This window comes from Zea mays, chromosome 6 (assembly GCF_902167145.1).
Source record: "Zea mays cultivar B73 chromosome 6, Zm-B73-REFERENCE-NAM-5.0, whole genome shotgun sequence".
Lineage (NCBI taxonomy): Eukaryota > Viridiplantae > Streptophyta > Magnoliopsida > Poales > Poaceae > Zea > Zea mays.
The window spans coordinates 34,378,804-34,404,480 of record NC_050101.1 but is presented as its reverse complement, the minus strand read 5'-3'; the positions used below and the strand labels follow the sequence as shown (position 1 = coordinate 34,404,480).

At 49.1% G+C, this 25,677-nt stretch overlaps 1 long non-coding RNA gene across 1 annotated transcript; it reads left to right on the top strand.

Annotated features, from left to right (window-relative positions):
- Positions 1-846: 846 nt before the first annotated feature.
- Positions 847-3,677, top strand: LOC103629178 (uncharacterized). Its single transcript, XR_554198.4, has 4 exons — positions 847-1,213; positions 1,361-1,863; positions 1,971-2,035; positions 2,140-3,677. It is a non-coding gene; the product is annotated as an uncharacterized lncRNA (long non-coding RNA).
- Positions 3,678-25,677: the final 22,000 nt, after the last annotated feature.

Below are 25,677 nucleotides of genomic sequence, written 5' to 3'. Positions count from 1 at the left end.
GAGTGATTTTGTTTAGACTATCTCCAACAACTTACTCCTCTTATCTTCTATTTTAATTTTTTTTTCTATGAATACCTAAAATATCAACTGTGTTTTGAGTGACCAAATGAGTAATTTATTGGATACAAACTTAGTCACGGCAACGGAAAATTCATGCTTACCCAAAAAATAGGGATGACATTACGTGTCCACAGGTTTCATATCTATTGAGTGTGGGTTAAAATGATGAGTTTCTTCCAAATATGAATTGATATTGCAATATGTATTGTGTGCTTCTAAATAATTATATGGGGTGTGCTTCAAAATAATTTTATGTGTTTCTTTGCTATTTATGGTGCTTTTATTTAATTATTTTCAATTGTTGATCATCTAAACCCAAAGGGCGGGTGTTGACGTAAAGTGTGGCACAAATTCGAATAAATAAAATATACCCATAGTCATTCATAACATATTAGACAAAAGTGTGATAATTTAGGCAACGAACAAAACAAACACAGCCATTCATAACATCAAACAAAAAATTTAGTGTTGAATACATGGATCAAATTTGAATAAATAAAACAACACGAACAAATATTTTTATTAAATGAGTCTTTAACGGGTTTTCGCACAGAAACATAGACAGAGAAACATACCCCATACATGAAGCTGCTACATTTTCTATATATTCATATCTATGGGAGAAAAAAAATCTCTCAATACTCCAACAACGATAGGGGCGAATTGGAATATGTACTTTTGTTAGCTTACATTAATGCATATATAAACTCCTATATAAATTTAAACACCTAAGACAGTTTGACCGAGTGGTCTAAGGCGCCAGATTTAGGCTCTGGTTCGATTCTGTTTAGTAGAATCTATGGTTTTAAGGTCATAGTAGTTTTACGATCGTATACTTGAAGTTCTGGTCCGATTCAGGATCACTATTTTAACAACCTTGTGTGGTTAATTTGCAGGATCGTGATAGCTATTGCAAGATGATGCACAAGTACATAGGATCAGATGTTATATCACTTGTGACACTTCCAGTCATAATTTTTGAGCCAATGACAATGCTTCAGAAAATGGCTGAGCTTTGTTAGGTGTTCCATTTTAGTTATCTGTCTACTTCCTTTATACTGGTTCTGGTTATATGCGCGCGTATCTATTATTATGTATAAGCATTGTTGCTACTGGTCCTTATCGAGAATCGCATAAGGAGACAACTTCATGGGTATGTTCAGATAGTTTATAATTTGTTGCTTATTGTCTGTGTAAATACACAAGGCGCCTTTGATAGCACTTGGTTTCCCTGTTGGGATTTTCAGCTTGTCTTAATATCCAACTTACACCACCATCTGATATCTGATCCCGACAACAGGCTAGGAGGCTTAACTGACGGTTTCGACCTTGGGATGAACATGTTGTTGGGAGGAGACAAGGAAGATGATGGCGGTTCAAGCAAGTCGCATGGCAAGAGCGGAAACCGAAAGAAGCACCTGAAGAACAGCAAGAAGAGGAAGAGGCATTAGCCCTGGACTCACACTCCTATATCACTTCAACATACTTGAGTGTGTGACATGTCAGTTATTTTACAGATATGTTAGTTTTACCATAGTATTGTTCGATGTGATCCTAGCATGCCCGTGAATGCTTTGGTTCCCTATAGAGCTGTTGATGTCTTTACATATTCTTAAGGTCCTTACCATGTCAATCACATGGACTGGTGTGAGTATAGCTTGTTCCTCAACCAACACTATATTATTAGTTGTGATTATACATATAATATTGTTGCCAGGATGCTGCCTCCCTTGCAGTAGCAATCATGAAAAAGGGACTGCGGAGTCGAATATTTCTGGGCTGTGACAACAAGCCCCTTTCTAGGTAACTGCTGACCTTGTTCATATCGGTTTCTTTGTTTTGTAGTCAGTTTTGCTGTGCAGAGTTACTCTTTCGGTTTGCCTAATTTAAAAGGAAAAAAAACTTTATAGGCAAGAAATAATGGATGTTGTTAACAATAGTGGAAAATTTGACACGAAGTTTGGAGGCTTTACTGGTTAGTCTTGTACGACCTGCTATGGTTCTTTGATTCTTTCATATTCTTGAGTGCATAGGCAATAGCATATAGCTTAATTAACCCGAAGTGTGTTTTAACTCCAGGTACTGACGGTCCATTGGGGAAGAGAATGGAGAATTCAAAAACTCGGGTTGAGATCGGTTGGGAACCAAAGTATCCAAGCTTCACCGAATTCCTTGGTATCAGCAGTTAACATCCTTGCATACTGTTCAGTTAGTCTGACACAGCTGAGTTGCAACCGTGATTAGATTGTACATTGTTTGAATTTTTATATGGTCTGAACTGGTGATGGTGTACATCTCAGCTTAATTTTTTATTCTCACAGTATTTGAGCTGTGAACCAGACAGATGCCACCCCATCCCACCGGACAATATATACTGTCACGTGAGTGGATTTGTCGATCATGAACCTACATGGCTACATATGGTGTACTCTACCGACTACCGCGCTGCAAATTGATTTCAACAAACTGAAATTGTTCCAGAGAATTGACAGTCAACTACCGAACAAACGAATAATCAACCAAATGTGAACACGTGCAGACTTGTTCTTTAGCACAGTATCCGGCAGTTTATTCATAGTCATTCAAAACACTATTTTGTACTATCCATAGTCATTTAAAACACTATTTTGTACTGTAAACTGCACTGTTTATAAAGTGGAGTTTAAATATGAGAACGAAGATTTTATGTTGTTGGAGATAGTTACTGTTTGTATTATATATTTCCGTTGCAACGCACGGGCATTCAGCTTACACTTCATATGTGCTACATGGATTTTCCATCATATCTATGTTTTACACTATTTTTTTACTTCCGTGGCATCGCACGGGCACTTACCTAGTATATAATTGAAGAGTAAACGCAAGATCACACCCATCTGCTTGCTAACCTGCCAGTAGGGTTGCTGCTGTTTGCGTCATTCGTCAGATTCAGTTGTGTGCCATCTCGCCGTTTCTTCTTGTTAATAGTCGACACCGCCATTCAGATTACCAGCTGCTGCTATGCGTTCCTTGGATGGCATGCCGTATCTGATGTCTCAGTTTCTTTGCGTTTCTTTCAGAACACCATGGGGTCTTTTAAACCACAGCATGCATAGACATTAGTGGTCTGCAGGTTACTCATCTCTCTCTCTCTCTATTTATCTATCTCATTTTCAGTAAACTGTATCAGCTGCAAATCTTGTCGCGTCCACACCAGATGCTTCTGTTCACCAATAGGGTTGAGAAATATGCCAGCCGTCGCATCGGTGATCCTTGTCCCGGCAGTATCGCGAGGTAAAAGCAGGATGGCGATCTTCCTGGCCGAGGTTTATCCGAGCGCGAGCCGCCGTCGCCGTCGCCGTCGCGGGTTCGTTCAGACCTGAGACCGATCGATGCCCGAATCCCCCGGCCGTCGCCAGTCGCACGCAGCAGCGCCTTTTGCTTGCCCCTCGCCGGAATCCGCCGCGCGCGGCGGTGGGGAAAGAAAGGTGATGTCGTGTCAGAGAGGATGGGTTGGGAGGACCATCGAGAATTCGGACACATGGTGTGAAGGGCTAGGGCTGCAGCCTGCAGGGGAGCCATCAGAAAATATTGCGCGCAGACCAGCTGTATCTTTGCTTTCCCATTGTGGTTTTCGGCCCACACGCTTTAGTGTCCCATGGCTTGTTTTTAGCATGTCGGAAAACGATTTCTTTTTTTTTCCAGAAAACAACAGAGAATTTCTCCTACTATACGTGTGCATGTATGATGCCCCCCGCATCATTATTTTTTTCCTTCCTTCTGTGTGATAGGGTGAAAACAGTGTTTTTCTTAAGATAGAAGGAGATAGTCAATTCACTTATATTATATTCCAACACTCTCGTTCACGTCGAGCCGGTCTCTGACGTAGAATATAGGAGCGAGAAACGATTATTTTATTTAATTGTGTTAATCTGTCGGCGTTTCGACCCCAGGGGGTCCCTGGACCGACGAGTAAATTATCGCTGCGTGTCCCAGCCCAGATGGGTCGGCGCGAGACGGAACACAAAGGGGGAAAACCAGCAAAGGGGAAACCGCGGCCTTCGTGTTATCCTGCGCCTAAGGCGGATGCGCTTGCAGTAGGGGGTTACAAGCGTTCGCGTGGGAGACAGAGAGAGACTGTCCGCCAGCCCGTTCTTCCGTGCGGCCCCCTTCTCGTACGAGAGCCCTGGACCTTCCTTTTATAGGCGTAAGGAGAGGGCCCAGGTGTACAATGGGGGTGTAGCAATGAGCTAACGTGTCTAGCAAAGGGGAGCCAGAGCCCTATGTACGTGTCGTCGTGGCTGTCGGAGAGGTTTTGGCGCCCTGTTCATGTGATGTTGTGGTCGTCGGAGGAGCCCTTGAGCCCTGTGGAAGTACAGCTGTCGGGGCTGTCGGATCCTTGCTGACGTCTCCTTGCTTCCGTAAGGGGCTGAGAGCCGCCGTCGTCATGGAGCACGCGGGGTGCCATCATTACTTGTTTACCGGGGCGAGCCGGATGGGACGCCGGTCTTGTTCCTCGTAGCCTGAGCTAGCTAGGGGTAGGGTAATGATGGCCCCCCTGTGACGTGGTCGGTCCGAGCCCGAGGTCGGGCGAGGCGGGGGCTCCTCCGAGGTCGAGGCTGAGTCCGGGCCTGGAGGTCGGGCGAGGCGGAGACCGTCGTCCGAGGTCGAGGTTGAGTCCGAGCCCTGGGGTCGGGCGAGGCGGAGACCGTCGTCCGAGGTCGAGGTTGAGTCCGAGCCCTGGGGTCGGGCGAGACGGAGTCCGTCTTCCGAGGTCGAGGTTGAGTCCGAGCCCTGGGGTCGGGCGAGGCGGAGTCCGTCGCCCGGCGTCGAGGTTGAGCCCGAGCTCTGGGGTTGGGCGAGGCGGAGCTTCCTATGGCGCCCGAGGCTGGACTTAGCTGCTGTCAGCCTCACTCTGTCGAGTGGCACAGCAGTCGGAGCAGGGTAGGCGGCGCTGTTTTCCTGTCAGGTCGGTCAGTGGAGCTGCGAAGTGACTGCGGTCACTTCGGCCATGTCGACTGAGAAGCGCGTCAGGATAAGGTGTCAGTCGATCCTTGCATTAAATGCTCCTGCGATACGGTCGGTTGGCGTGACGATCCAGCCAAGGTTGCTTCTCCGCGAAGCCTGCCCGGGCTGGGCCTCAGGCGAGTCGAAGGTGCGTCCGTTGCTTGAGGAGACCCTCGGGCGAGGCGTGAATCTGCCTTGGTCTACTGTTCCTGCCCGAGGCTGGGCTCGGGCGAGGCAAGATCGCGTCCCTTGAGTGGACGGAGCCTTGACCGGAGTCGCGCCCATCAGGCCTTTGCAGCTTTGTGCTGATGGGGGTTACCAGCTGAGATTAGGAGTCTTGGGGGTACCCCTAATTATGGTCCCCGACAGTAGCCCCTGAGCCTCGAAGGGAGTGTTGGTACTCGCTTGGAGGCTTTGTCACACTTTTTTGCAAGGGGACCTGCCTTTCTCGGTTGCGTTTCGTTCCGGTGGGTGCGCGCGAGCGCACCCGCCGGGTGTAGCCCCCGAGGCCTCGGAGGAGTGGTTTGACTCCTTCGAGGTCTTAGCGCGTTTCGTGATGCTTCGGCCGGTCTGGTTGTTCCCTCATGCGAACTAGCCGTAGCCCGGGTGCATAGTCAGGTTCCAAGTTCTCGGGCTGGTATGTTGACGCTGTCAACGGTTTGGCCGGAGCCGGGTTTGCGAGAGCAGCCCCCGAGCCTCCGCACAGAGCGAGAGGACGGTCAAGGACTGACTCGGCTTTTTTCATACGCCCCTGCGTCGCCTTTCCGCAAGGAGGAGGGGGGGGGGGGGAAGCGCCATGTTGCCCTCGGAGGGCGTCGAACATGGTGTCTCCAGTGAGTTGCTAACAGGTGATCCGAGTGGACGCCTGTGCCCCGTTCAATAAAGGTCGGCTAGTGGCCCAAAGGCGCGCTCCAAAAGTACCTGCGGGTGATTTGCCGGACCCGGTCCTGTTTGGTAGGGTCCGAGGGCTCGATGCCTCCCTCTGATGGGATTCCGTTACAGAATCACTCCTGCTGGTCTCGGAAATGTCCTAGGGTACCTCGGGAGCGTAGCCCGAGCCTCGACCATGTATCGGACGTACCCAGAGTCATCCCTCGCTCTGCGTGCTCTGAGGCGCCTGTCGAACCCTTCGGGGGCCAGCCTACGAACCCCTGATCAGTAGTGGGCGCGGAGCCCGAGTGGCTTGAGGCGGCTGTCGAACCCATCTAAGGGGCCAGCCTTCGAACCTCTGACCAGTGGTGGGCGCGGAGCCCGAGTGCTCTGAGGCGGCTGTCGAACCCTTCCGAGGGGCCAGCCTTCGAACCTCTGATCAGTAGGAGGGCTCGGAGCCTGAGTGCTCTGAGGCGGCTGTCGAACCCTTCCGAGGGGCCAGCCTTCGAACCTCTGATCAGTAGGGGGGCTCGGGGCCCGCTTCCTTCGCGGAGAAGGATCCCTTTCAGAGCATCCCCTTTCCCGGTCCCTGTAGCAAGAGAGAGAAAGAGGAAGAGGAAAAGGATACGAAATCGAACGACGTGGCGCACCTTTTTTGACGCGGTCATTATGGCGGAGGTGAAGCGTTGCCTGCTTCGCCTGCCAAAGGTCTCGCCTGTCCTGCCGCAGAGTTAATGCGACAGGACGAGTGGTTGGCGGGGCGGCCGTTGTGCGTGCGCGAGCCGTTCAAGGAACAGAACACGGGCGCATCGTCTTCACGCCGTGGGAGAGGGCTCTCTCGCTATCCCAGGAGGGGACGTGAACCTACAGACGACTTGACTGCTGCTTCCGCTCGCCTGCCGCCGCCATTACTGCCGGCCCACTTTTGGCCATATCGACCGTCGCGCCTTCTCCCGCGGCTGACTGACCCGTGACCGATGTGCTTGGTTGGTACTGTTGGGCCGTGCGCAGGGTTGCCTCGAGTCACGGCACCGGTTCCGTAGTCGAGAAGGCGCGGTACTGGCGCAAGTGGTGGTGCAGTTTCTCGCATGTAGTAACCGGCGGGCGCCGGTTACATGACGTGTGGGCCTGGGCCCCCATGCTGGACGCGTCGAAGTCGAAAGGGTGCGCCCCCTTGGTGCAGTTGCATGCTGCCTGCATGGCGGTCCGTCCTTTCACCCGCTGGTCTGGGCGAAAGTGGAGGAGTGCTTGTAACCACTGGGCAGTTGTGCGCTCCGCGCACGGCGGTTTGGCTCCTTCTGTCCTGGGCCAGCTTGCATGACGCGTGGGACCCAGCCCCCGTGTCGTAGGGGGAGGACCTTGGAGCGTGTTGGTGAAGACTCAGTCCGCGACGGCTGAGGACGCAAGTGGGGAGAGTCGCCTTTAAAAGGAGGGCGACCCCCTTGGATGGCAACCATGTCTTCGCACTCTCCTCATGCATCGCGTCCTTCTGCCTTCCGAGCCCCCGGATGGGGAGCACCCGCATTGCTTTCGTCTTGTCGTCGTTGGAGGAACGCAACTTCGCGGAAGTTGGTACCTTTCAGCCATCGCTCGGCTTCAAGGATTTTCATCAGGCAGCCCGGCTGCATCCCCTCGCCGGTGGTCACCCAAAACGGTGACCACCAGTTTGATGGTGGGAAGAAGCAAGTCGGGCTGCGGCCTCTGCCCCTCCCTCAGCTTCAAGGATGTTCATCATCAGTGCTGGGGAGGGGAGTGCGCCGAGTTGGGGCCTGTCTCCGCGCGGGCAGCGGCCCGCTCCTTCCCTCAGTGATCGGGGGGGAAGGGCGTTCGCCGTCCGTAGCGCTGGCAGCTTCCGCATGTCTGGCTCTCCGGCCTGAGCGGCTTTGGCGCTGCTTCCGGTACCACCTCCCATCGAGGCAGCCGGAAGAGGTTTCTCCGCCGACGAGATAGTCGGTGCCGCCCGCGGACTAACCTCCGGCTCTACGGCCTTGGTAGCTTGTCCTCGCCCCTCGAGTGGGGACGTGGGTGAGGGCCTTGTCGCAGCAGCGTCTGCCCTGAGGTTATCGCTGCTGCTGTTTGGCCGCTTGGAGCAGAGGTCGTTGTCGCTGCTGCCGGAGTGGGCGGCGGCGAGCCACCTGGGGTTTTGTCGCCCCGCGGGCCCTCCAATGTGGGGGGTTGTTCGTACCTGCGGGGGTGGAACCGGAGTTCCGTTTGTAATGGCACCTTGAGTGCCGGTGTCTTGTTCATTGCGGCTGTCGGGGCCTGAACATCTAGGTATTTTGGGTGTAATACCATGTTTTTTCCTCATTTCGAGCACTAGGACTCGCCCGTCGGCTGGCTGAACCGCTTAACCAAGTGTGAGTTGCCTCGTGCGGAAGGTGACGAGTGAGGTATCCGTATCCCAGAGGCGTAGGAGTCACTCGGCTCGGTCGGCCTTGCCGCCCGAGGCTTCTCTTGCTTAGTTAAAGAAACCCTCGGCCGCTTTGCGGTGAGCCGGAGCCGGAGGCAGCGATGTCAACATGGACAGAGGCAGAGTTGGCTCAAAAAGAAGACTTCGTCGGCCGAAGCCTGGCCGGGCCGTCCACTGGCGGGACCAGCGCCGGAGTCGGGTTGCCGAGGCCATGAGCCGGGCTGACGTCCTCGGGGGACAGCTGACTGAGGCTACGGAGCGGCCGGTCGAGCCGTCTGCTCGGGCCGGGTTCCTGGAGGAGGCCTTGGCGGTGATTGTCGGTGTTTTGGGTCCGACCGCACACCCGGGGTTGCCCCTCAAGGTGTTTTTAGGAGTAGGACGGTGTTACCGACTGTAGCTCAATGGTTCATGCGAGGTGCACGAGAAACAGTAGACAATGGTGTACAAGTTCGGGCCGCTTTGAGATGCGTAACACCCTACGTCCTAGCGAGAATGCTTTATGTGGTGGATTACAAGGGAGTTCTCTAACGCTAGAACGTAGAGAGCTGGGGTGGATGGCTGAGTGGTGAGATCGATCCTCCTGAAGGGGTGCCCCCTAGGCCTTATATATTCGACCGTGAGGCAATACATGCGGATATGATAACCATGCGCACCTAAGAGATAGTGACCTGATTGAGTCTATCTTCCTATAGTTCTGCCGACTCATCCTCGCTTGGTTCCGTTGTACGGGGCTCCAGCGCGGGAAAGTCGGGTCTCTTCTGTGGTTACTTGCTCGTCGTTGTCGGGCCGTCTGGGCTCGCACCGATCCGGCCTTGTGTCGATCTGCTTCACTGGTCGTTCTTCTCTAGGCCCACGAAGGGATGACCTTATGAATTATTGGGTCCTCGGGCCTTTCGTGAGGTCTTTTATCCTTCCAGTGGACTTGAGGGATATCTATACCCCACAAGCCCCCGATCTTTGGGTTGATTTTGAAATAATCAGCCCAAAGATCCTAGGTCCAGCTTGCGGTTTTTGTTTATGATAGGAAATGCTTCCCGGGTAGTCTGGTAAAAATGATTTCTTACTGTCTCCTTCTGCTTTTATCACTCGAAAACTGGTGTTCTGCCTCAAACTCACGCTTTGGAGGTCAGCATTTCGTACTGTAAGACCTTGAACTTCGTTGGGTGCACCGGAGGTGCACCCAATGGGTGTAGCCCCCGAGCTTCGAGTGGATTTTTGAAAATAATCCACTCGAAGGTCTTTATTTCGTGCCCTTTTGCTGAGAATTATCCTCTCTTTTTCCGAATGCCTTAGAGGTCAGCATTATGTCATTGATATTATGCTTTAGAGGTCAGCATGTATTTTGTCTTTGAGGCCGAGTTCGTGATCTGCCCATATCTTGCTAGGTGGTGCAATTTATTTGATCTACGACTGATTGGACGTTCGATGGACGTCCCCTGGCTAGTCTTCATGTCGCTTCTGTCAATCAGGCTTGTACTTCACCGGCTATATTTGGCTTTCCTTTGATCCTTGCTGATATCTCACTTTTGTCTTGAGGTATTCATTACCTGCGCTGCACGGATGTGACAGTTTTGAAAAATATACTGATAATTCCTGGGCGTCCCCCCCAATGGGTGTGGGCAAGGGACGGCCTGGTACACTTAGTGTTTGGCGAACTGCTTCTGAGTAGTAATTTGATGTGACCGCGGGTGTAATCATATCGCCCGCGCGGTTGACTGGAGTCCCAATGGGTGTTGTGTTGCGTGAAGAGGCGTCAGCCGCCTGACGTGTCTTCAGACGGTTTAAATTGCATATTGAATTTTTGTGACTGTTCAGTGACCATGGTAGGAGATGGACGGTTGCCTTCTTCTTCTATAAATAGTGTTCTTGCTTCCCCGACATTTTCACATCTCTTACTGCTCTCTGCTGCTTGCTTTCTTCTTCTCCCTTCATTTCCACCATGGGCAAGAGTAACAAACGCAAGAGCGAGCCGACTCCTCCATCAGAGGACTTCGGCGACTCAGAATACTCGGAGGAGGAGTTCTCCTCCGAGTCCGAGGGGTCTCCGGCTCCCGTCTCTCCCCCGGCGTCGTCTGATGATTCAGACGACTCCCAGGGGATTGTCGTAGAGGTCTGGACTTATATCTGGGCCATCGAGCGCTCCGGGCTCGAGGGCTCGGATGAGTCGGAGTGCTCCTCGGACGAGGAGGAATCTTCGGACTCGTCCGAGGAGGGCGGCGGCGGTGATGGCGGAGACGACGACGACAACGGAGGCGACGGCGACGACGACGACGACAGCGACGGTGGCGGTGACGGCGGCAGCAAGGGCGGCGACGGCGGCAGCAGCAGGGGCGGTGGCGGCAGCAGCAAGGGCAGCAACAAGGCTGAAAGGGAATTAGGCTTACACCTATTTCCTATAATAATTTTGGTGGTTGAATTGCCCAACACAAATAGTTGGACTAACTAGTTTGCTCTAGTGTATAAGTTATACAGGTGCCAAAGGTTCACACTTAGCCAATAAAAAGACCAAGTATTGGGTTCAACAAAAGAGCAAAGGGACAACCGAAGGCACCTCTGGTCTGGCGCACCGGACTGTCCGGTGTGCCACCGGACATGTCCGGTGCACCAGAGGACTCCAACTCAAACTCGTCACCTTCGGGAAATTCCAGAGGCAACTCCGCTATAATTCACCGGACTGTCCGGTGTACACCGGACATGTCCGGTGCTCCAAGGACGAGCGGCCTTCGGAACTCGCCAGCCTCGGGAATTCATTTCAGCTGCTCCGCTATAATTCACCGGACTGTCCGGTGTAACAGCGGGGCAACGGCTACTTCTGGCGCCAACGACTACCTGCGTCGCATTAAATGCGTGCCAGCGCGCGCAGAGGTCAGACACGCCCATGCTGGCGCACCGGACACTCAACAGTACATGTCCGGTGCGCCACCGAACATCCAGGCGGGCCCAGAAGACAGAGCTCCAACGGTCGGAACCCAACGGCTTTGGTGACGTGGCTGTCGCACCGGACTGTTCGGTGTGCACCGGACTGTCCGGTGCACCATACGACAGACAGCCTCCACCAAACGGCTAGTTTGGTGGTTGGGGCTATAAATACCCCCAACCACCCCACATTCAAGTCATCCAAGTTTTCCACTTCTCAACTACTTACAAGAGCTCTAGCATTCAATTCTAGACACACCAAAGTGATCAAATCCTCTCCACACTCCACACATGCCCTAGTGACTAGTGAGAGAGATTTGCTTGTGTTCTTTCGAGCTCTTGCGCTTGGATTGCTTTTTTCTTTCTTGATTCTTTCTTGCGATCAAACTCACTTGTAATTGAGGCAAGAGACACCAATCTTGTGGTGGTCCTTGTAGGAACTTTGTGTTCCAAGTGATTGAGAAGAGAAAGCTCACTCGGTCTGAGGGACCGTTTGAGAGAGGGTAAGGGTTGAAAGAGACCCGACCTTTGTGGCCTCCTCAACGGGGAGTAGGTTTGAGAGAACCGAACCTCAGTAAAACAAATCCGCGTGTCTCACTTCATTATTCGCTTGCGATTTGTTTTGCACCCTCTCTCGCGGACTCTATTATATTTCTGACGCTAACCCGGCTTGTAGTTGTGTTTATATTTGCACAGTTTCGCCCTATTCACCCCCCCTCTAGGCGACTTTCAATTGGTATCAGAGCCCGGTGCTTCATTAGAGCCTAACCGCTCGAAGTGATGTCGGGAGATCACACCAAGAGGGAGATGGAGACCGGCGACAAGCCCACTACGAGTCACGGGAGCACTTCATCGGAAGAGTCCCGCACCAAGAGGAAGGAGAAGAAGGACTCCTCCAAAGGGAAGAAGTCTTCTTCACACTCCAAAGGGAAGGAGAAGAAATCCTCTTCTCACCACAAAGAGAAGAAGGAGAAATCTTCTTCCCACAAGCCGCATCGGAGTGGGGACAAGAAGAAGAGGATGAGGAAGGTGGTCTACTACGAAACCGATTCTTCATCAACATCCACCTCCGGCTCCGACGCGGCATCCGTCACTTCTAAGCGCCAAGAGCGCAAGAAGTATAGTAAGATTCCCCTACGCTACCCTCGCATTCCCAAACATACACCTTTACTTTCCGTCCCATTAGGCAAACCACCAACTTTTGATGGTGAAGATTATACTAGGTGGAGTGATTTAATGCGGTTTCATCTAACCTCGCTCCACAAAAGTATATGGGATGTTGTTGAGTTTGGTGCACAGGTACCATCCGTAGGGGATGAAAATTATGATGAGGACGAGGTGGCCCAAATGGAGCACTTCAACTCTCAAGCTACAACCATACTCCTCGCCTCTCTAAGTAAGGAGGAATATAACAAGGTACAAGGGTTGAATAATGCGAAGGAGATTTGGGACCTACTCAAGACCGCGCACGAGGGTGATGAACTCACCAAGATCACCAAGCGGGAAACGATCGAGGGGGAGCTCGGTCGCTTTCGTCTTCGCCAAGGGGAGGAGCCACAAGATATGTACAACCGGCTCAAAACCCTGGTGAACCAAGTGCGCAACCTCGGGAGCAAGAAGTGGGACGACCACGAGGTGGTTAAGGTTATTCTAAGATCTCTCATTTTCCTTAACCCCACTCAAGTTCAATTAATTCGTGGTAATCCTAGATACACACTAATGACTCCCGAGGAAGTAATCGGGAATTTTGTAAGCTTTGAATGTATGATTAAAGGCTCAAAGAAGATCAACGAGCTTGATGAACCCTCCACGTCCGAAGCACAACCGGTGGCATTCAAGGCGACGGAGGAGAAGAAGGAGGAGTCTACACCGAGTAGACAACCAATTGACGCCTCCAAGCTCGACAATGAGGAGATGGCTTTAATCATCAAAAGCTTTCGCCAAATCCTCAAGCAACGGAAGGGGAAGGATTACAAATCCCATTCCAAGAAGGTTTGCTACAAGTGTGGTAAGCCCGGTCACTTTATTGCTAAATGTCCATTATCAAGTGACAGTGACAGGGATAACGACAAGAAGGGCAAGAGGAGAGAAAAGAAGAGGTACCACAAGAAGAGGGGAGGTGATGCCCACGTGTGCCGCGAGTGGGACTCCGACGAGAGCTCCACAGAGTCCTCCTCCGATGAGGACGCCGCCAACATCGCCGTCACCAAGGGACTCCTCTTCCCCAACGTCGGCCACAAGTGCCTCATGGCAAAGGACGGCAAAAAGAAGAAGGTTAAATCTAAATCCTCCACTAGATATGAGTCTTCTAGTGATGAAAATGCTAGTGATGAGGAGGATAACTTACGTACCCTTTTTGCCAACCTTAACATGGAACAAAAGGAAAAATTAAATGAATTGATTAGTGCTATTCATGAAAAGGATGACCTTTTGGATTCCCAAGAGGATTTTCTAATTAAAGAAAACAAGAAACATGTTAAGGTTAAAAATGCTTATGCTCTAGAAATAGAAAAATGTCAAAAACTATCTAGTGAGCTAAGCACTTGCCATGACACTATTGCCAACCTTAGAAATGAAAATGCTAAATTAATTGCTAAGGTTGATTCAAATGTTTGTAATGTTTCGATTCCAAATCTTAGAAATGATAATGATGATTTGCTTGCTAAGATTGAGGAATTGAACGTATCTCTTGCTAGCCTTAGAGTAGAAAATGAAAATTTGATTGCTAAGGCTAAAGATTTTGATGATTGCAATATTACAATTTCCAATCTTAGAGATAACAATGATATTTTGCGTGCTAAGATTGTTGAACTTAATTCTTGCAAACCATCTACATCTACCATTGAGCATGTCACTATTTGTACTAGATGTAGAGATATTGATGTTGATGCTATTCATGATCACATGACTTTAATTAAACAACAAAATGATCATATAGCAAGATTAGATGCTAAAATTACCGAGCATAACTTAGAAAATGAAAAGTTTAAATTTGCTAGAAGTATGCTCTATAATGGGAGACGCCCTGGCATCAAGGATGGCATTGGCTTCCAAAGGGGAGACAATCTCAAACTTAACGCCCCTCCTAGAAATTTGTCTAACTTTGTTAAGGGCAAGGCTCCCATGCCTCAGGATAACGAGGGTTACATTTTGTACCCTGCCGGTTATCCTGAGAGCAAAATTAGGAGAATTCATTCTAGGAAGTCTCACTCTGGCCCTAATCATGCTTTTATGTATAAGGGTGAGGCATCTAGCTCTAGGCAACCAACCCGTGCCAAGTTGCCTAAGAAGAAAACTCCTAATGCATCAAATGATCATAGCATTTCATTTAAGACTTTTGATGCATCTTATGTTTTGACTAACAAATCCGGCAAGGTAGTTGCCAAGTTTGTTGGGGGCAAACACAAGGGCTCCAAGACTTGTGTTTGGGTACCCAAAGTTCTTGTTTCTAATGCCAAAGGACCCAAGACCGTTTTGGTACCTAAAATCAAGAACTAAAATTGTTTTGTAGGTTTATGCATCCGGGGGCTCAAGTTGGATACTCGACAGCGGGTGCACAAACCACATGACAGGGGAGAAGAAGATGTTCTCCTCATATGAGAAAAACCAAGATCCCCAACGAGCCATCACATTCGGGGATGGAAATCAAGGTTTGGTCAAAGGATTGGGTAAAATTGCTATATCACCTGACCATACTATTTCCAATGTTTTTCTTGTAGATTCTTTAGATTACAATTTGCTTTATGTATCTCAATTATGTCAAATGGGCTACAACTGTCTCTTTACTGATGTAGGTGTCACTGTCTTTAGAAGAAGTGATGATTCAATAGCATTTAAGGGTATGTTAGAGGGTCAGCTATACTTGGTAGACTTTGATAGAGCTGAACTCGACACATGCTTAATTGCTAAGACTAACATGGGTTGGCTCTGGCATCCCCGACTAGCCCACGTTGGGATGAAGAATCTTCATAAGCTTCTAAAGGGAGAACACATTTTAGGACTAACAAATGTTCATTTTGAGAAAGACAGGATTTGTAGCGCATGCCAAGCCGGGAAGCAAGTTGGCACTCATCATCCACACAAGAACATCATGACAAGTGACAGGCCACTGGAGCTCCTACACATGGATTTATTCGGCCCGATCGCTTACATAAGCATCGGCGGGAGTAAGTACTGTCTAGTTATTGTGGATGATTATTCTCGCTTCACTTGAGTGTTCTTTTTGCAGGAAAAATCCCATACCCAAGAGACCTTAAAGGGATTCTTGAGACGGGCTCAAAATGAGTTCGGCTTAAGGATCAAGAAAATTAGAAGCGACAACGGGACGAAGTTCAAGAACTCTCAAATTGAAGGCTTTCTTGAGGAAGAGGGCATCAAGCATGAGTTCTCTTCTCCCTACACCCCACAACAAAATGGTGTAGTGGAGAGGAAGAATCAAACTCTATTGGACATGGCAAGAACCATGCTTGATGAGTACAAGACATCGGATCGGTTTTGGGCCGAGGCGGTCAACACCGCCTGCTACGCTATCAACCGGTTATATCTACACCGAATCCTCAAGAAGACATCCTATGAACTCCTAACCGGTAAAAAGCCCAACATTTCATATTTTAGAGTTTTTGGCAGCAAATGCTTTATTCTTGTTAAAAGAGGTAGAAAATCTAAATTTGCTCCTAAAACTGTAGAAGGCTTTTTACTGGGATATGACTCAAACACAAGGGCATATAGAGTCTTTAACAAGTCCTCGGGACTTGTTGAAGTTTCTTGTGACGTTGTGTTTGATGAGACTAACGGCTCTCAAGTAGAGCAAGTTGATCTTGATGAGATAGGTGAAGAACAGGCTCCGTGCATCGCGCTAAGGAACATGTCCATTGGGGATGTGTGTCCTAAGGAATCCGAAGAGCCTCCACATGCACAAGATCAACCATCCTCCATGCAAGCATCTCCACCAACCCAAAATGAGGACGAGGCTCAAAATGATGAAGGAGAAGATCAAAGAGATGAGCCACCTCAAGATGACGACAATGATCAAGGGGGAGATGCAAATGATGAAGACAAGGAGGATGAAGAACAAAGGCCGCCACACCCAAGAGTCCACCAAGCAATCCAACGAGATCACCCCGTCGACACCATCCTTGGCGACATTCATAAGGGGGTAACTACTCGATCTCGTGTTGCACATTTCTGTGAGCATTAGTCTTTTGTTTCCTCTATTGAGCCACATAGGGTAGAGGAAGCACTTCAAGATTCGGATTGGGTGATGGCAATGCAAGAGGAGCTCAACAACTTTACGAGGAACGAGGTATGGCATTTAGTTCCACGTCCTAACCAAAATGTTGTAGGAACCAAGTGGGTCTTCCGCAACAAACAAGACGAGCATGGTGTGGTGACAAGGAACAAAGCTCGACTCGTGGCCAAGGGGTATTCACAAGTCGAAGGTTTGGATTTTGGTAAAACCTATGCACCCATAGCTAGGCTTGAGTCAATTCGCATATTATTAGCCTATGCTACTTACCATGGCTTCAAGCTTTACCAAATGGACATGAAGAGTGCCTTCCTCAATGGACCAATCAAGGAAGAGGTCTATGTTGAGCAACCTCCCGGCTTTGAAGATAGTGAGTACCCTAACCATGTCTATAGGCTCTCTAAGGCGCTTTATGGGCTCAAGCAAGCCCCAAGAGCATGGTATGAATGCCTTAGAGATTTCCTTATTGCTAATGGCTTCAAAGTCGGCAAGGCCGATCCTACTTTATTCACTAAAACTCTTGACAATGATTTGTTTGTATGCCAAATTTATGTTGATGATATTATATTTGGGTCTACTAACGAATCTACATGTGAAGAATTTAGTAGGATCATGACACAAAAATTCGAGATGTCTATGATGGGAGAGTTGAAGTATTTTCTAGGATTCCAAGTCAAGCAACTCCAAGAGGGCACCTTCATTAGCCAAACGAAGTATACTCAAGACATTCTAACCAAGTTTGGAATGAAGGATGCCAAGCCCATCAAGACACCCATGGGAACCAATGGGCATCTCGACCTCGACACGGGAGGTAAGTCTGTGGATCAAAAGGTATACCAGTCGATGATTGGTTCATTGCTTTATTTATGTGCATCTCGACCGGACATTATGCTTTCCGTTTGCATGTGTGCAAGATTCCAATCCGACCCTAAGGAATCCCACCTTACGCCGTAAAACGAATCTTGAGATACTTGGCTTATACTCCTAAGTTTGGGCTTTGGTACCCTCGGGGATCCACATTTGATTTGATTGGTTATTCGGATGCCGATTGGGCGGGGTGCAAGATTAATAGGAAGAGCACATCGGGGACCTGCCAGTTCTTGGGAAGATCATTGGTGTCTTGGGCTTCAAAGAAGCAAAATTCGGTCGCTCTTTCTACCACCGAAGCCGAGTATATTGCCGCAGGCCACTGTTGCGCGCAATTGCTTTGGATGAGGCAAACCCTGCGGGACTACGGTTACAAACTAACCAAAGTTCCTCTTCTATGTGATAATGAGAGTGCAATCCGCATGGCAGATAATCCCGTTGAGCATAGCCGCACTAAACACATAGCCATTCGGTATCATTTTCTTAGGGATCACCAACAAAAGGGGGATATCGAGATTGCATATATCAATACTAAAGATCAATTAGCCTATATATTTATCAAGCCACTTGATGAACAAACTTTTACCAAACTTAGGCATGAGCTCAATATTCTTGATTCTAGGAACTTCTTTTGCTAATTTGCACACATAGCTCTTAAGTATACCTTTGGTCATGTCTCTTTGATATATGCTATGACTAATGTGTTTTCAAGGGTATTTCAAACCAAGTCATAGGTATATTGAAAGGGAATTGGAGTCTTCGGCAAAGACAAAGGCTTCCACTCCACTCTACTACTCACCCTTCGCCGTCGCTCCACATCATTCTCCATCTTTGGTATAATCTTCACTCATATGTTTTATTTGCCAAAGGGGAGAAAGTAGTTAGGAAGGGTCTATATTTCATTCCAAGTATCCATTTTTGGCGATTCATGCCAAAGGGGGAGAAAGTATTGGCCCAAAGCAAAAGGACCGCACCACCACCCTAATTTTTAAATTAATGATTTTCAATTGGTAAATTTCAAATTGGTATCTCTTTGTGTTCTAAAGGGGGAGCAAGCAGTATTTTTCAAAACTTGATATCTTAAAACCCTCTTGAACACTAAGAGGAGAATTTATTTGAGAGGGAGTTTTGTTTAGTCAAAGGAAAAGCATTTGAAACAAGTGGAGAAAATTTTTCAATCTTATAAATGTTTTTCAAAAAAAAATCTTATTCATTTACCTTTGACTATCTTGCAAAATGACCTTGAAAAGAATTTACAAAAGAATTTGCAAAAACAAAACTTGTGGTGCAAGCGTGGTCCAAAATGTTAATAATAAAGAAACAATCCATGCATATCTAGTAAGTAACATTTATTGGCTCAATTCCAAGCAACCTTTGCACTTACATTATGCAAACTAGTTCAATTATGCACTTTTATATTTGCTTTGGTTTGTGTTGGCATCAATCACCAAAAAGGGGGAGATTGAAAGGGAATTAGGCTTACACCTATTTCCTATAATAATTTTGGTGGTTGAATTGCCCAACACAAATAGTTGGGCTAACTAGTTTGCTCTAGTGTATAAGTTATACAGGTGCCAAAGGTTCACACTTAGCCAATAAAAAGACCAAGTATTGGGTTCAACAAAAGAGCAAAGCGACAACCGAAGGCACCTCTGGTCTGGCGCACCGGACTGTCCGGTGTGCCACCGGACATGTTCGGTGCATCAGAGGACTCCAACTCAAACTCGTCACCTTCGGGAAATTCCAGAGGCAACTCCGCTATAATTCACCGGACTGTCCGGTGTACACCGGACATGTCCGGTGCTCCAAGGACGAGCGGCCTTCGGAACTTGCCAGCCTCGGGAATTCATTTCAGCCGCTCCGCTATAATTCACCGGACTGTCCGGTGTACACCGGACTGTCCGGTGTAACAGCGGGGCAACGGCTACTTCTGGCGCCAACGGCTACCTGCGTCGCATTAAATGCGCGCCAACGCGCGCAGAGGTCAGACACGCCCATGCTGGCGCACCGGACACTCAACAGTACATGTCCGGTGCGCCACCGGACATCCAGGCGGGCCCAGAAGACAGAGCTCCAACGGTCGGAACCCAACGGCTTTGGTGACGTGGCTGTTGCACCGGACTGTCCGGTGTGCACCGGACTGTCCGGTGCACCATACGACAGACAGCCTCCACCAAACGGCTAGTTTGGTGGTTGGGGCTATAAATACCCCCAACCACCCCACATTCAAGTCATCCAAGTTTTCCACTTCTCAACTACTTACAAGAGCTCTAGCATTCAATTCTAGACACACCAAAGTGATCAAATCCTCTCCACACTCCACACACGCCCTAGTGACTAGTGAGAGAGATTTGCTTGTGTTCTTTCGAGCTCTTGCGCTTGGATTGCTTTCTTCTTTCTTGATTCTTTCTTGCGATCAAACTCACTTGTAATTGAGGCAAGAGACACCAATCTTGTGGTGGTCCTTGTAGGAACTTTGTGTTCCAAGTGATTGAGAAGAGAAAGCTCACTCGGTCCGAGGGACCGTTTGAGAGAGGGTAAGGGTTGAAAGAGACCCGGCCTTTGTGGCCTCCTCAACGGGGAGTAGGTTTGAGAGAACCGAACCTCGGTAAAACAAATCCGCGTGTCTCGCTTCATTATTCGCTTGCGATTTGTTTTGCACCCTCTCTCGTGGACTCTATTATATTTCTGACACTAACCCGGCTTGTAGTTGTGTTTATATTTGCAAATTTCAGTTTCGCCCTATTCACCCCCCCTCTAGGCGACTTTCAAAGGCCAGTGGCTAGATGCCACTAGTCTTTAGATGTTAGTATAGATTAGAAGTAGTATAATGAAATAATGTAGTAGTAGTTAGTAGTGTAGAGTAGTGTAGTAGTAGTAGTAGGGGCAGCATCAACTCATAACGAGTTGATTTGTAAGTTGTGTAGCTTCCCTTAATGAAGAATGATTTCGTCTCCTCCTGTATTGATTATTTTGCTTTCACGGTCAGTTGATGATTGTCGCGATATTTATTGTCCGTGATGCTCTCTGTCTGTTATGCTTGTGTCGTAACTTGTAGTTCTCGAATCATTCCTCCGTTTGCCTTATCTGTGAAGTTAATTCCTCTGGAGTAGTAGCTGAGTCACTTGGGCATCATATCGTCGCTTTTAGGGGTGATGGCCGAGTTATTATTGTCAACATTTATGCTTCTGAAGTAGCGTCCGAATGATGACGAAGCCACATCAGCGTTTTAGAATTAACGTTTGAGTGACTGATGACCACGTCGACGTTTTTAGAGGTAACAGCCGAGTGACTGATGACGACGTCGGCGTTTTAGAGATAACTGCCGAGTGACTGAAGACGACGTCGGCGTTTTAGAAATAACTGCCGAGTGACTGATGGTAACTTCGGCGTTTTAGAAATAACAGCCGAGTTAGAACGGGTTGCGTCGGCCACTCTGAAGATAATAGCCGAGTGATGATGTGGCACACCGGCGTTTTAGAAATAACCGCCGGGTGATGACATGGCACGCCAACGTTTTACAAATAACCGCCGGGTGATGACTAGGCACTTTTTGGAAACGGTATCTGACCCGGGAAAAAACCCCATATGTACTGCGCCTTCGACCGCCTCTGCTTTCCGTGCCCTAGTTCTTGCTTTCCTGCCTACAGACCTTCTCTGCCCTTTCGCAATTTGGCTTCCGCCCTGTTCGCCAGTGGAGTTGAGATGGTGCCCAAGCGGAAGGCCTCGAGTTCGTCCGCTGCTGTGATTCCTCCTATCGACCCCAATAGCCAGTTGCCTTTTGCAGGTAACCATATGTCTGTTGTTTTTGAGCCTGACCTTCTCCATCTCGTGTCCATCGGGGTACTTTCTCCGAAGGAGCTCTGTTCTTGGCGGATTTGTCACGGGGTCACTGTTCCAACAGAGGATACCCACGAATCCGTGATTTATGTTCCTTTTCTTCTCCGCGGTCTCGCTCTTCCTATTTCTCCCTTTTTCCGCGGTCTCCTTGATTTCTATTGCCTTAATTTGACCCATCTGAATCCCAATTCCATTCTGCAAATTTCCATTTACGTTCATTTATGCGAGGCTTTTCTTGGCGTCCTTCCACATTTTGGACTGTGGAAGTACTTGTATCACTGTCGCCCTAGGATGGCTGGGGGGCAGCATCAGCTGGTGGGGGTGCGAGTTTGGAGATGCGCCATGGGAGGAAGACCGACTACCTTGAAATCCCACTCAAGGATAGTATCAAAGGATGGCACTTGGAGTGGTTTATTGTTGAGAACCACGGAAAATCTCTCCCCCCATGGTCAGGGAGACAGCCGGATGTTCGTACTCCGAGTTGGACCGAGTCCACCGCGGACCAGGAGGTGGCTGAGGCAGGGGCTTTGCTGGCTGAAGTTGGACTACTGAAGGAGAGGGGTCTGACTGCAGAGGCTGTGGTTGTTGATTTTGTCTTCAAGAACATTCAGCCTTTGAAGGACAGGGCATACCCGGCCTATCTGTACCGAGGTCTAGCTGACTCAACCCGGGTCACCAACAGAAAAATTCCCGCTGTAGACTTGGTGAACCGGCTTGAAATGATACTTAGAGGCAAGGTATCAAATGTTGGCGCCCCTGTCGCATACTCAGTCTGGAACCTGCCTCCTTCCAAGGCCTTTACTAATTTTGTGTCGAATCCTCCTGCTGCTGATGGCGGTTTGGGCCTTAGAGTGCGACCCTCTGCCGAAGAAGTTAGTGCTTTGGTTGCTTCACTTGGAGAAATTCCTGATGATGAACGGCAGGTCCACTTTGAGGTGCCTTTGGATCCTAGTGATGCAGAGATAAGTGCTATGCTTGATATGCTGGCTGAGGACTCTTCTGATGCTGCTTCTGCTAGGACATTGGTGGTGGCGCCTCTCCCGGAAGCTGGTGCAACTTTGGATATCCAGAGGCCTGTCAGTGTTCGCCCGAAACGCCCTTGCCGAGCCAATCAACTTGATTCTCCTGCTGATGAGCAGAAAAAGAAAAAGAGACGTCTTCGGCGAGTATCTAGCTTGGATCGGGATGCTGGTCCTTCGGTTCCTGCTGTTGAGGAAGTGCCTGTGCCTGAATTTACCGACGCTGATCCCAATGGGTGTGATCCGTCTGTCGCTGATCCCAATGGGTGTGATCCATCTGTCGCTGATCCCAATGGGTGTGCTGTCTGTGTTGCTGATGAAAACGAGGGGGAGGAAGAAGATGAGGTCCCTTTGACTCGGAAGAACAATCGGCAATATGTAGCCAGTGGGGAAAGTAGTGGAGTTCCTTCTCCTGCTCTGTCTGCCCTCATTGGTCTACAAGAATTGTCTCTGGCGAACTTTGATCAGACTCTTGAAGATATGGTTCCAGAGGATCTGTTATCAGAGCCAGCGGATGGTGATGCAATGGATGTTTGTGCTGATGTGTTCGACGCCGGGTTGGGGTCATCCCGGGCAGCGTCCCGCGCCTCATCGACCTTGGAGCGCGGTCTTGAGGGTCAGGAAACTGACTTGGATCGTCTTGCTCCCATGGAAGTAACTGAGGGACCTTCAGCCTTAGAGGCGGCTGCCGCAGAGAACTTGGCCCTCAAGGATGGTGTTGACACTTACCCATCCCCCGAGGGTGTTGCCGGGGATGATTTGGCTCGGGTGGGAAGCGTAAGCCGCGGCCCAGCCCCCGAGGGTATTGCCGGAGACGATCCGACTCAAGTGGGTAGCGCAAACTATGACCCAGCCCCTGAGGGTGTCCAAGGGGGGTCTCCCTCTTGTACTTCCATGGATGTTCACGCAGGATCTCCTCCACACTCTGGTTGCATGGTGGTAGCCCAAGCTTTTGGTCAGGGAGTCGCTTTAGAGGCTAGCGTTCCTGACGACCAAGTTTTGGGCTCTGCTGATGACACTGAATTGGTTCCCGCTGGTTCATTGCAAGTTGCTCCGGATGGTGACCCTACGCCAAGCCATCAATTGATTTCTCACGATTTGGGAGTCCCCTCATTCTTCTCCAAGCTCCAGGTATGATCTATTCTAGTCTGACTTTTATGCCGGATGAACTGCTGTCATTACACTCATCTGCTCTCAATATCAGGCATTGGTGGACGGGATGGCTAGTCAGCTGAAGTTGCAAGGTGCTTCTGTTCTAGAAAGAGCTTCGTCTCTGGCACGTTGGAATCCGGTGTTGCTTCAACAGCGTGTCTCTGACTTAGAGGCGACGAATGCTGGTTAGTGCTTTTCTGCTTCCTTTCGTCTACCTTATTAAACTGCTTCTCAATTTAACCCTTTTGCTTGATTGTTTCTCGCCAGATATGGCTCGGCAGTTTTCTGTTCTTGAAGAGAAACATTCTCAAAGTCAGCCTGAACTGGTCCAGCGGTGCTCTGATTTTGAGGAAAAGTATTCCCAAAGCCAGACTGAGCTGGCCCAGGTTTCTGCTGCTCTGAATGACGCGAACATGCTGAACTCTACTCTTTGCGCTGAGCTTGATTCTGAGAAGGTGACTTATGAATCTGTGCCTTGTTTTGCCGTGTTCTTATTGCTTGCTTGATGTTTGAAGAAGCTGATTCTTGTTTGCAGGAAGAAAAACGTGCCCTTGTTGCTTCTCGTGACAATCTTGACAGGCTATATCGTGACTAGCAACTCGTTGACCATCTTGGAGAGGAGTCATCACTTCACCATGGAGGAGCTAGACAATCAGCGTTGTAAGCTGCAGGAATCCACGGATGACGTGATCCGTCTCAGGCAGTTGATATCAGCTAAAGATGCTGCTATCAAAGAACTACGTGCTTCCAAGAAGTCTATCGCCCAGGAGCTAGAGACTGCTCAGTTGGCTGCCAAAGTTGCTGAAGAGACTTCCGTTACTCTGAGGGCCCAGCGCGATAGAGCCATGGATAAAGCCGTTCGCGCGGGGCGGATCTTGATGAGGAGACCCGACGTGATTGTTCCTGACGATATAAGGGCTGATGTGAACGCTGCTCTTGATTCCTCAAGTCGCCCTTCTTAGTCGGTTGCTCCTGAGAAGAATATTGCAAAATAGAAAAACACTGCGTGCTTTGAGCGCGCGGTTATCGTGCTCGGATATTTTGTTAGAGGACACCAGCTTGACATTTGAATGCTACTGTTATTCTCCTATTGTTTTAGAATTCGGTAGTATCTAAATTTGCAGAAGTAAAATGTTGTATGATGGTTTTGAAACTTGTTCACGGGACATAGAGGTCGCCCCTATATGAGTAATCTTAAGCCGATTGCTTGACATTTGAAACTTGTTCACGTGGAACCGTCTTAAGTCGTTGCTGACTCAAACCGATTGCTTTTGTTAATAGGGCATAGTAGTAATCCCGAGTTAAGTAATAGCGAGCATGTTGCACCGTCTTAAGTCGTTGCCGACATAAGCCGATTGCTCTGTTAGCCGGGCATAGTGGTCACCCTGAGTTAAGTAAGCGCGAGCATGTTGCACCGTCTTAAATCGTTGCCGAGTTAAGCCGATTGCTCCGTTAGCAGGGCATAGTGGTCACCCCGAGTTAAGTAAGCGCGAGCATGTTGCACCGTCTTAAGTCGTTGCCGACTTAAGCCGATTGCTCCGTTAGCAGGGCATAGTGGTCACCCCGAGTTAAGTAAGCGCGAGCATGTTGCACCGTCTTAAGTCGTTGCCGACTTAAGCCGATTGCTCCGTTAGCAGGGCATAGTGGTCACCCCGAGTTAAGTAAGCGCGAGCATGTTGCACCGTCTTAAGTCGTTGCCGATTTAAGCCGATTGCTCCGTTAGCAGGGCATAGTGGTCACCCCGAGTTAAGTAAGAATGTAGGTCGATCATGAACAAACTGAGTATTCTTGAAGCCTTTTTTATTGATGACATATTTCCCATTTTACAGAGTACATTGTCGTCCCGATAGCTTTTGAAATACAGCTAGGGATAAAACTTCCTGAGGTGTTTTATATTTCATGAGTTCCCAATTTCTGTGTCGTCCATATGAGTGAGACGATATGATCCCGGCCGAGTGACTTCTGCTACTAGGAATGGTCCTTCCCATAAGGGTGACAACTTGTGCCGTCCCTCCCCCGTTAGAATTCGGCGGAGGACGATATCTCCCACTGCAAAGGATCGTCGTCGCACGGCCTTGTCGTGATAGCGTCTCAGAGTTTGCTGGTATCGTGCTGATTGAATTACTATGTTCAGCCGTTCTTCTTCGAGTACATCAATATCCTCCAGCCTAGTAGCTTCGGCTTCTGCTATGCTTTCAAAGACCAACCTTGGCACCCCAAACTTGAGATCAGCGGGTAATACTGCCTCTGACCCATAGACCATGAAGAAAGGAGTATTTCCATGCAGAGTTCGACTAGGTTGAGTTCTTAGG